We start from the raw sequence: 11668 nt of genomic DNA, 5'->3' as shown, positions 1-11668 counted from the left end.
CTTCGTGTGCTTCTTTTATAGCTTGCCGAGGCAGTGAAACCCCTTGTTGAGCTTCCTCGTTGCTTCTGAATCCTTCTCGCTTATGTCGCAATTCTGGATTTGAGAATATCCTTGATTAATCTGGAACTTGTGTCTTGCATTGGAAAGAAATGAATTCAGTAAGATTCAGACTCACCGGTTTTTTGGATCTTCTTTTTCATATTGATCCTTTACGGAGATGTTCGTGGTCCATTAAAGATTAGGCCCGGGAATGTTAGGATCTCTCTGATCAGGACAGCTAGGTCAAGGGCTAGATCTGGATCAAACGCGACCACTTAACATCTCTAACGATGGCCGACCTTGTCTACTTCGGGGTATTGGTCGACCCGGATTAAACCACCTCTCGCTTTTCACTATTCACTGCAGGATGGTTTAGAGTAATGGAGAGGACCGATGGACAGAATCCATCATACCTCGATCTCTTGAACTCTTTATCCCGATCAATGTACAGAGAGGGGAACTTGATCAAGTCAATGTGTCTACTTCTCCCGACCTAGGTTCGAACCAAGGTTAGATTGGCTTGGCCATTGGTCTGATCTCCTGATATTTAGAATTTTCTCGAGAGTTGCTGACTCTTCGAACGCTTATGGAAAAATCTTCCATTTCGGAAGGACTATAAGATTAGATTCGTCTCTCGAAAGGTCTTTTATAGCCGTGTCAGGTACAATGCCTTGTAAATGGGCAAGTTGATCATGGCCACGTGGCATGCGACAATTCATCACCCTAAGGCATGCGTAAGGGTATGTGCCATGGCATTAATAATAGAATACGTAACGATGAATGAAGATCAACCAAAGATATCTTTGGATGTAAGTATGACTTCAGTGTGTGCCAAACACAGTGTCACCATATGACAATTTTCTATTGGATCGCGTCAGGGCGCCGAAAATGGGTGTAAATAGTAGGGCAATAGCAATTAGTCGCTCCAGCCTTTGCTAGATCACTTTAAAAAGATCATACTGAGAATGCTTCCAACACAACCATCTTCCAAGCTCTTGAATCTCGCGTGACCTGAGGAAACTAGTAGTCATGCAATTGTGATAGAAGAGGGGCTAAGGAATCTATTTCAGAATCACACAAAATCCCCCTCATTGGAGGAAACCAAACTCTCTATTCCTTAATCCAAGAAAAGCAAAATGCCAGTAAAGTATTTATATCTGGACTAAGAGCAGCAAGCTCCGGATATGAAGTGCCCAATCAAGAATCCAAGGATTGGTCCAAAATCTGATTCCATTCCCCTCTTTAATCAGAAATTTAGATCTTTCAAAAAACAAAGGGAGCAATTCTATTAATACTTTTCAAAATGACAGACGCCTGATTAATCCCCCATCCCATTAGTATTGGCTTGTATTTTACCACAAAAATAGATTTTCATAAACCATTGTCTTCAAAGAGGAATCGTTAAACTCATTTACCCAAGAATGATAAATTAACCAAATGAAGCCTCTTAATACTTGCTCCTCCTTGAGATATCAAGGAACAAACCTCTTTTCAATTTAATTGTTGGAATTTCCTCGATTTAAATCTACCTTGTCAAAGAAAGTTCCTACGCATTTTAGTTATTTTTTGCAAGACAAATTTAGGGTGGAATAGAGACATGAAATAGACTGAAAGATTAGATAAGCATGCTTTTAAAAGAGTTAATAATCTGCCAAGGGACATAGTCTTGCCCTTTTCACACAGACATCCTACTTTGAATTCTTTATAAAATTTTGTCTTATAAGAATGGTGGAGGTTTTCCTATAGATTTGTCTGATGAGATACTATGACAAGAAGAATATGAATCTCGAAAAGTTCGCATTTAGATTTGTTTACCTTACTTAAGATTAGAGATAACCTCAAACTAACAAATGTACATGCTTAAAAAGTTGATCATGTGCTCTTCCGCCTCACAAAAAAGCAAGGTATCATCTACAAATTAAAGGTAACATATGAAATTTCACGTGGTGGTGGGCCACAAGCTATGCGTAGAAGCTTGGCAGAGCAATAAAATAAAGGTGATGTCTTAAGGGAGAATGATTATGAATAAATATTTTTTAGCCTTTTAAATCTAATTGTCTACTTAAACTAATACACCAATTAAAGTAAGTAAGGCAATGTAACTTTAAGGCTTTTAAGCCAATAGATAAGGCAATGTAACTTTAAGGCTTCTAAGCCAATAGGTGGTCCAATCACACAGACTACAAATCATATTCCAATGAAGCAAGTAGTCTATAAACAATATAGTGTACATGTTTATAAGAGATATGCTAACTATCAAATCCTAACATTTATCTAATCACACATATATATAATTCATCAATCAATCATATAAACATAATTAATTAAGTGCTCAAACACAAGCATGTATAATGGTTCGGTTTTCCTATTTCGCTCCCGACGGACCACTCAACCCATGAGTATACTGGATTTTACTATTGAAGGTTTTAAATTAGGTTCACATCTAACATTTACAACTCTACACAAGGACTTAGTGTACACTCATGCCAAAGGCTCCCGCAAGAGACTTTAGTTAATTTTCTATCGGCTAAATAATTACATAAGCATAATTAAATAAATGTTCAAAAGATAATTTCAAATACAAGCATATGTAGTGGTTTGGTTTCCTTACTTAACTCCCAGTGAACACACTCAACCCATGAGTGTACCGGATTTCACTATCGGAGGTTTTAAATCAGGTTCACCTCTAACCTTTACAGCCTCACAAGCCTATATTTTAAATAAGAATCTATCGAGTTTGGGTTACAAACTCTTACCCTCAATCCTACATAAGGAAAGAGGGTATTAATTCTTACAATTTGACAACTTATTGGATTGAACTCCTTTTGCAGTGCCTCTTTGTGTTGATGAATTGTTGCTTTCTCACGCTTCAATTAACTCTCATTGTGCTTCTCCGATCGTTGATGCCGATGCTTTGCCAAGGCTTTAGCTCTAAGATCAAACACCTTGCATGTAATGCTCCATTGAGGTGGCTAATGTGATGAGAGTTGAGTAGAATCTCCTACAACTAATGGAAAGTTGAATTCCTAGGGGATTCTCCTTAATGGATACTCTAGATATTGATAGACGTCAAGATTTGCCAATAGAATTAGTGTCTAAACTTTATAAAAGGTTTGCGATCATGATCTTCATATAGAGGAGCATGAAATACTCATTAGAGTGAATAATCACTAAGAAGAAGGTATGAACCTCATTGGGATAGAACCTAAGAGGTTTGGTAGAGTTTGGAATATACTAGGTCTCTAAAAATACTAAAATCCATAATTTGTCCAAAGATCTAATTACAATATATATAACAAAAAGACTCCAACAAATTTCTAACGAGTAGGCTTGATCAATTGAGCCTAACCTTCAATCGATCGAGCTAGGCCAAAAATGCTCTTGAGAACTCGATGGACTGTTTTGGCCATGTTCGATTGATTGCGCTCAATCGCTCGAGAGGAATTGAAGATTCCTCGATCGATTGAACTTGTGCTTTTGAGTGCTCGAACTAATTCATTTTTAAGCTAGAGTTTGTTGGACATTTTTGGCCATGTTCGGTTGATTGATCGATCGAGCTTTGCTCGAGCACACCACCAAGATTGTTGGTTTGGGTAGTTTACATTTCCAATAACTCAGAACCTTTATAACTCACCTAATCATGTTCCAATTAGGCTCCTAAGACTAAGGGATGGTCACACAAGGTTTTCCTATTAAAGCAGTGATCATTTAGAGATTCAAAGATTGTTTTGGGTCAAGTTTTGTGGGCCCTGTAACATCCTTGATTTTCACTGTTTTGGATTTCCAAAAATTCATCAATTTTTATTTTTATTTTATTTAATTAACCTAAATATTACTTAATGACCATTAGCACTCAATGTCAGTTTATACAGGGTGTACCAGTGAAGAACCGCACAAGTCCGGTTAATCATGTAACATCCCGTCTAACCGGAACAGTGTCCTGAGGCGTCCACGTAGGATTTACCGTAGGACCGTTCGTTTAAACTACTCATGGTTTGGTGCCACAACTAAATTAAATTAGGATTAGCCCATTAGAGTAGACCGGTTGGGTTGTGATTGGGCAAGTCTTTGCCATTTACACTTGGCGAGCGTGCGGGCTATCTGCGACATGGGAAGGTCAGAAAATTATAAAAATTGAGAGGAGCATAGATCTCACTGGGCTTGGGGACCATCGCGGACCACGGACCCAGTGGACACCCAGAAGTGTAATCTGGCACTTGCCAGATGCGGCCCACCAATGCCAAAATTAGAATATGGCACGTGTAAATAAAAACTGAAATGTAAGACATTTCAGCCATCAGATTTTTTTCATAATTTACGATGAGGGTCTAATGTATTTTTCTACACCCGCCCACAAAATCTGGGTCCCGATCGTGGCACGGTGACCGTTGATCGCAAATCAGACCCGTGCGACCAAACCCCATATCCGATCATCCCCAAATTTTGCATGGCCCTTCATCGGGACATGGAGCACCTATCCTATAAGTTTTATGGCCAGAGGGCCACCAGAACTGCCCCGATTCTCCAAACAAGCTCTAGACCGCTCGTTGGTGGACCACTAGTTCCAAAACTATAGAATAATGTCCGTCTCATTGGGCTTGACGTCCATCGCGGGAATCGGACCTGGGTACGGTCCAGAACCGGTCAACTTGAGCTGAAGGACGAGTGCATGAGAAGTGCAAATACCCTAAAGGAAGGGGTTGGAACTTAAGTGAATTGAGTCGTCCACTCTTATGCAAAGTTGAGGATTTCGGACCGTCGGTTTGCGACCAAACTTTACCCATGGAGTAAGGATATTTCCCTACTCATATCCGTATAGCCGCGGCCCTGATCGACTATCGGTGACCGTTGAACAGACTTCTTATCATATCTGTCGATCGGCGCATCCAAATAGCGGGCCGATCATATCCACACGTAGATCATCATTAGAGTTAGCTATCTTACGGTGTATATTAACTTGTACAGCTCATAGTAGGCCCTAGAGCTTAGAAAAACTCTCTCATAGGTCTAGTATAGTAAAAACCTAACACTTGGGGCCATTTCCACCAAATCTGGCATTATAAAAGGGCCTCATTTGGGGCACCCTTCTCCCCATACGAAATTGCCCTAGAGAAGGAAGGAGAGAAGAGAGAAAAGGTAAAAGAGAAAGAGGAGAAAAGAGGAGAAAGAGAGAGGAAGAAGAAAGAAAAGGAGTATGTGGTAGGAGGTGGGGCCCAAGGAAGCTTAACCTTGCAACTCTCTACCCATTCTCCAAGGAAACCTCCACCAAACCCACCCATGACAAGAAGCGGAGGTAAGAATGGTATATTTTCCTTCAATAGAGCAACTTAGTGTAGATTTCTAGGCATTAATATTGTCTTTCTTGATTTTGATTTAGGAAATGTGGTTTTACCCAAATCCCCAAACCCTAAGATCTCAAAGAATGGAAATCTCCTCTTAAGGTGCGGACTATTATCCTTAGGTGGCCTAGCACCAATTATAATTGTAGTTTAATGATTTTGTTTGCTTGGTATGTTGTATGGAAGAATCTAGAGGAACCTAGGAATGGTATGTTGTTGGATTGTATGGAATGATATGTTTAGTTCTCCTTGATGTTAAATCTTGCCTTTCATGATCTAGTGTATGGATGATTACATGCTCACGTTTGTTTGATTTCCTTTTCTCTCATATGTGTTGCTTCTTAGTGTGTTGATTTATTGTTCTTGTGTAATTGATCCCTTGAGGTGTAGGAAGTGCTTAACTTCCTCACCAACCCACACCACACATATACACTTTATTCATGATATTAATAGTTTGCTTGCTAGAGAAATTTGAATTGTATGTTGAGCAACATGAGAACATGGTGTTGAATATGTTTGATGTTACATTGATAGTTGGCATACTATGAGTCACTATTCCTACCCTTGGGTTGGTCAGGAACATGAGGAGAGCGAAGGTGGTTCCGTTGGTAGGACCACCTTGAGGCTAAACCCATGGGTTTGGACGAGTACGTGTGGGCGGCAGTAGTTAGGCTACATGGGTCGCTTGTACCCGATGTCGTTCCGCCACGTACTTGCCTGGGCTCGTGCGATTTAATCCACTAGTTGACCCACCTAGTTTGTTAACCTTATTTGCTCACATATGTATGGAAAGTGAAACACCCTACCACCGTTATAGCCCATCGATCTGGATGAAATATTGATCCACGGTCTCGTAAGCCGGGCATGGTGAAATGGGACACCGTGTCCGAGCCGGCCTACGCTAGGGTGACACGCCTTCCGTAGTGACCGCAAGCGACCCCACATTCAGACCCCCATGTGCTTGAAGTCGGGAGTGGGGGCCGACGGGGTCAAGGATCGTGGGGTCTCGGCCTCACACATTGGGGGTCTTGGCTTCACATAACTAGTTCGGGGCATTTGATACGTGCGGTGTATCGATTCTCAAATCTTTTGGATGAATGGACTTAACTAAGAACCTGGTTAACATCATTATTGCATGACATTAGCTAGGTTGGCGACTTGACAGTCGAGGTTGCACTGAGGGAGTGCTGTCATACGCGATCGTTAGATGGAGTCGCTCGAGGGAGCGTTGTGGCGAGGGCATACATCATATCATCTTGCATGCATGCGCATTAACAAGACTAGATAGATGTTTATGATTGATTTCTTTTCATTAAATTCTTATTATAATTGATGCTTATTACAACTTATGGCTAATAGCACCCACTGAGTTGATCACTCACTCCCACTCTGGGACGGTGTTTTAAAACACCAACCAGACCTGCTCGTATATGTAGGAGATACAGATTTTGTGGAGCCTGGTGATGTGAGCCTCGAGGAGGAGGACGAGTTCTCTTACTTTCAGCTGATGGATGGTTCCCCGTCGGCTTAGTAGACAGGATTTGGATCGCTGAGTTGTGGAATCAGCCCTATTCTTTTGGACATGATATTCCTTTTGTGATTTTGTTGGGTAACGCTTAATGCGACCCTTTTTATATCCTTTTCGACATGTATATAATGATCTATTTTCATTTCAGCAGACTAGTTGTGATCGTGCTTCATGTTTCAAGTAATTCCATGCTGCGCCTTTAAACTTGGATTAATCGCATATTAATGAAAACCGATTATAAGTGACCCGGGAACTCGGGAGTCGAGCGTATGCACGACCCCCGGTTTTCAGGGTGTTACTCACCAAATACCCCTTTTACCTGTTTTTCACTTCCTACTATGATCTTCATGTGTCTTCAATTTTTAGCTTTTGAGGATTCAACTGACCCCTTGACACATAAACGCACGTGATTGATAAACAATGTGCACAAATCAATGCACTAACAACATATGTAGGTTAGGAATTTTTCGACCTGAAAACCTTGAAAGAGACCAAGTTCCTGTCCAACACTCAATATGTTGCTTGATTGTAACATCCCGAATTTCAGGAGTCGAGCACGTACTTGATTCCCGATATTTCGGGTGTCACTTATGCTTTGCGGAAGCGTGGCCCTTTTGTGCATTTAGCAATATATTGAAGTAATCATAAAACTAAGCCAGGAAGTGCAACATACTCTGGAATAAACACATACAAAATGAATGAATTAACTATGAATGCAAAGTATGTTTATCCAGAATGTGGGTCTATAGCAGGGGCCAGTATACAAGTCAAAAAATAAATAAATGTGTCAAGGTGAAGATCTCTCAATGCCTAAAAAGTATCCATCGCGACTTGCCAAACGAAGTGTTTGCTACATTGGCCTGTCCGACATTTGGAACAATGAGAACTCCTCCTGATCCAAGTATGCATCTTCCAATGTGTTCGCCTCGGTGACCCCTATATCCTATAACAGTGTTTGGTTGGTGTTTTAAAACACCATCCCAGAGTGAGTGATTAACTTAGTGGTTCTATTAGTTCTAAGTTACGCATATTTTCAACCCAATTAATACATGCAATGAAAATTAAGAAATCAGACAATTTCTAAATACTCTTATTAAATGCGCATACGAATGTATGACATGATACATGCTCTTTCCAAACAACACTCCCTCCTAAAGTACTTCGATGCCTATTTCGCATATGTCAACACTTCCTCATAAGCGACCCAACCCCAAATCGTAAGTCATATCTAATGCAGTGTGGTGAATGCGTATGTTAGTTGGGTAGCTATTAAGTTCAATTCATCCAATATCTTGGGAAAGCTAGGGTACCTCATTTTATTGTGATATCAACCAAATCACGAGGCTTGGGGCGGCCGAAGCAGCTCCTTACCTATATCCCTTGATCCATGTTCGGGTTTATCACTTAGATGATAACTCACCAATTAATGTAGGCTCACACTAGTTTGACCAACTGGCTTGACCGATCACTAAATATCCAAATGACACAGCTCAGACATATAGGGTTAGGCAGCCCATTGACAACTGGAGGGCGCTCACAAATGATGTAAGAGTTGCCACCCAAATGCAATTGTGGAGCGATCGCGACATCATTACAATTTGATGTTTTAGGCTCATAGCCTCATTGATTGTTCATTGGTCACTACGGGGGGGCTCGTCACCCACGAGTAGGCTGACAACTTGGACACGGTGTCCCATACTATCATGCCCGACCCATGAGTCTTGTGTATTGTACCATTAACAGTTAGAAGTAGACTTATTCAATGGGAACGGGTAGGGGTGTACACAAACCAAGCTAGCTTGGTTATCTCGCTTAACTCGACTCGACTCAACTCGAAAAAGCTTGATTCGACTCGGTTCGAAGCTGAGTTCGAGTTGATTTTTTGAGCTCAAAAATGAGTTCGAGCTGGCCCTAGCTTAACTCGATTTGGATTGAACCTAACTCGAATCGAACTCGAATCGAACTAGTTCGGTGACTCGGTTACTTTGATATTGATGTTGCTCACCAAGTGTTTGATGAAATGACTCAACAAAGTATCTGGTGGCAACGAAGGTATGTATATAAAATAAATACCCTTTTTTCTTGATTTTTATGTTGCTTAGAAGGTGTTTGATAAAATACCTGTAAAACCATTGCTACTGTTTTACATACAGTGAGATTTTGAAGGTGTAGTCCATGTGTTTGTGAAAATGCTGCATAGGCGAACTTGGCTCAATCTTACCTCGAACTCAGCTCGAATTGACCCGAGCTGCTGACCGAACCGAGATGAGCTAGCTAGTCAAGCTCGAGGACTGAGCCGAGCCGAGTTCGAGGTGGGGTCAGTTAGTAGCTGAGCCGAGTTAAGCCGAGGACAGCTTGACTCGGATCGACTCGATGTACACCCCTAGGAACGGGGTATTCTAGATTCTATTCAATGTTGTTGTCCATTGCAAACATAAGTAGTTAGTCGACTTTTAAACTGGTTCAATTGACTCAGGGTACTTCGGCTTGACCAACATTGGGTGAAAGCATTCTGCGTAGTTTAGCTATTGTCAGTTGTCCGTGTTCAACCCGGGTCGACTAAACAAGTCTGGAGTGGCCGGCCTAAATCGGGTCACTCTCATAATTCTGGCGGTTAGCGAACTGACCCAACGTTTGATGAAATGACTCAACGAAGTGTCTGGTGGCAAGGAAGGTATGTATATAAAATAAATACCCTTTTTTTCTTAATTTTTATGTTGCTTAGAAGGTGTTTAATAAAATACCTATAAAACCATTGCTGTTGTTTTACATACAGTGAGATTTTGAAGGTGTAGTCCATGTGTTTGTGAAAAATACTGCATAGGCGAACTCGGCTCGATCTTAGCTCGAACTCGGCTCGAACTGACCCGAGCTGTTGACCGAACCGAGATGAGCTGGCTAGTCAAGCTCGAGGACCGAGCCGAGTCGAGTTCGAGGTGGGGTCAGCTAGTAGCTGAGCCAAGTCAAGTTGAGCCCAGCTCGACTCAGATCGACTTGATGTACATCCCTAGGAACGGGGTATTCTAGATTCTAGTCAGTATTGTTGTCTATCGCAAACATAAGTAGTCAGTCAACTTTTAAACTAGTTCGATCGACTTGGGGCACTCCGGCTTGACCGACATTGGGTGCAAGCATCCCACGTAATTTAGCTATTGTCAGTTGTCCGTGTTTGATCCTGGTCAACCGAACAAGTCTGGAGTGGCCGACCTAAATTGGGTCACTCTCGTAATTCTGGCGGTTAGCGAACCGACCCAACGTTGTAGCAATCCTAAGTATCGCTATAGGTTAAGCGATACATCATGCAATCATAGCATAGGTCCCACTGTACAACCATTTGGGCATTTCATCGAACATGTACGCATTCATGGAGAAATACATTTACTAAAGAATTAAATCACACATGTGAGCATCAATAGAACCATAACATCTACCTAGGCATTTTATCAAATGCGTGAGCATCAATAGAACTACACATCTATTTAAGCATTTTATTAAACATGTGAGCATTGATAGAATAACACATTCAATCACTTAGGCATTTCATCAAGCATGTGAGCTTTCATAAACAACTAATGACACATGTTGCAACCAATCTCGAAATATGAACATGTTAGCAATTAATACAAAATTTTCTATGAAAGATCATTAATTGAACCCTCAAGGGTTGATAAAAAGTAACATAGGGATAATGGTTCGCACCTTTGTGATGAGTCTTTCGACTTAGCATTCTTAGGGTTAGGGTTTTGGGGGAAATCACCGAGACCTATGCAATACACATGGGTTTATAAGGAATTTGGAAAAAAAACTCTAATTGTTCTAGGGTTTGGAAACAATGGTCGGATTTTATCTTATCATTACCGGGAGGATCCGAAGAGGGTTCCAGTTGTGGCACGAACAACGATCGAAGGAGGGAAGAACAATCTCTCCCGATCGATCATTCTCTCATACCCCTTTCTCCTCCTGTTTCTTCTCTTTCTCTCTCTCAATTTTAATATTAGGGCACCAAATTCGTGTAAGGGGAGGGGGTGTGAGATAAGAGGGTATTTATAGTGCCAGTTTGTGCCCAAATAGCCCCAATGACACTTTGTCCATCATACTAACCATAGGGGAGGTCATTTCAGGCTAATGGGGTCCTACGGGAGGTATATAGGTCAATCTATGCCCTTGGATAGATGCCTCACTAAGGGATCTATGATCTAACATGACCCTCCGATGATCGGTGGCATTGATCAACTAGGAGGGCCCCGCCTCAGATTGACGATGATCGATCATCGATCGGGTCCCAAATTATATGGATTTGGGCATGGTAATAATCTTGATTAGTGCCCCAAGTTTGGTTGTCACCCAATGGTCCGAAGGTTACAACTTCGTGATTGAATGAGGGTGCTAACTTTACTCAAATTTCAGGTCATCACCCACGCCATTCACACATCCCATGCACCTGGCTTACGGGCTCAAGTTGAGTGATCCTAGGCGCCATCGTAACTCAACGCCCACGATGGACGTCAAGCCTGACAAGACGGACATTATTCTATAGTTTCGAGTTTAGCTGACCACCGCTGTATGGTTTAGATCTAATATGGTGAATCGGCGCACTTCTAGAAGAAGAAAATCCCCGGTATTAGTCACGGGCCATGGCTAGCACTGTGATTAGCTATGTTCGCGACGTTACCCGCTTACGATTTACAGAAACGGTTATCCGACTCCAAATTTCCTAAGTTCGCTGATCCTAGCATGGTTTGTCAATTTAGTTTCACTAGTA

This window comes from Magnolia sinica, chromosome 2 (assembly GCF_029962835.1).
Source record: "Magnolia sinica isolate HGM2019 chromosome 2, MsV1, whole genome shotgun sequence".
Taxonomy (NCBI): Eukaryota; Viridiplantae; Streptophyta; class Magnoliopsida; order Magnoliales; family Magnoliaceae; genus Magnolia; species Magnolia sinica.
Note: the sequence above shows the minus strand (reverse complement) of the source record.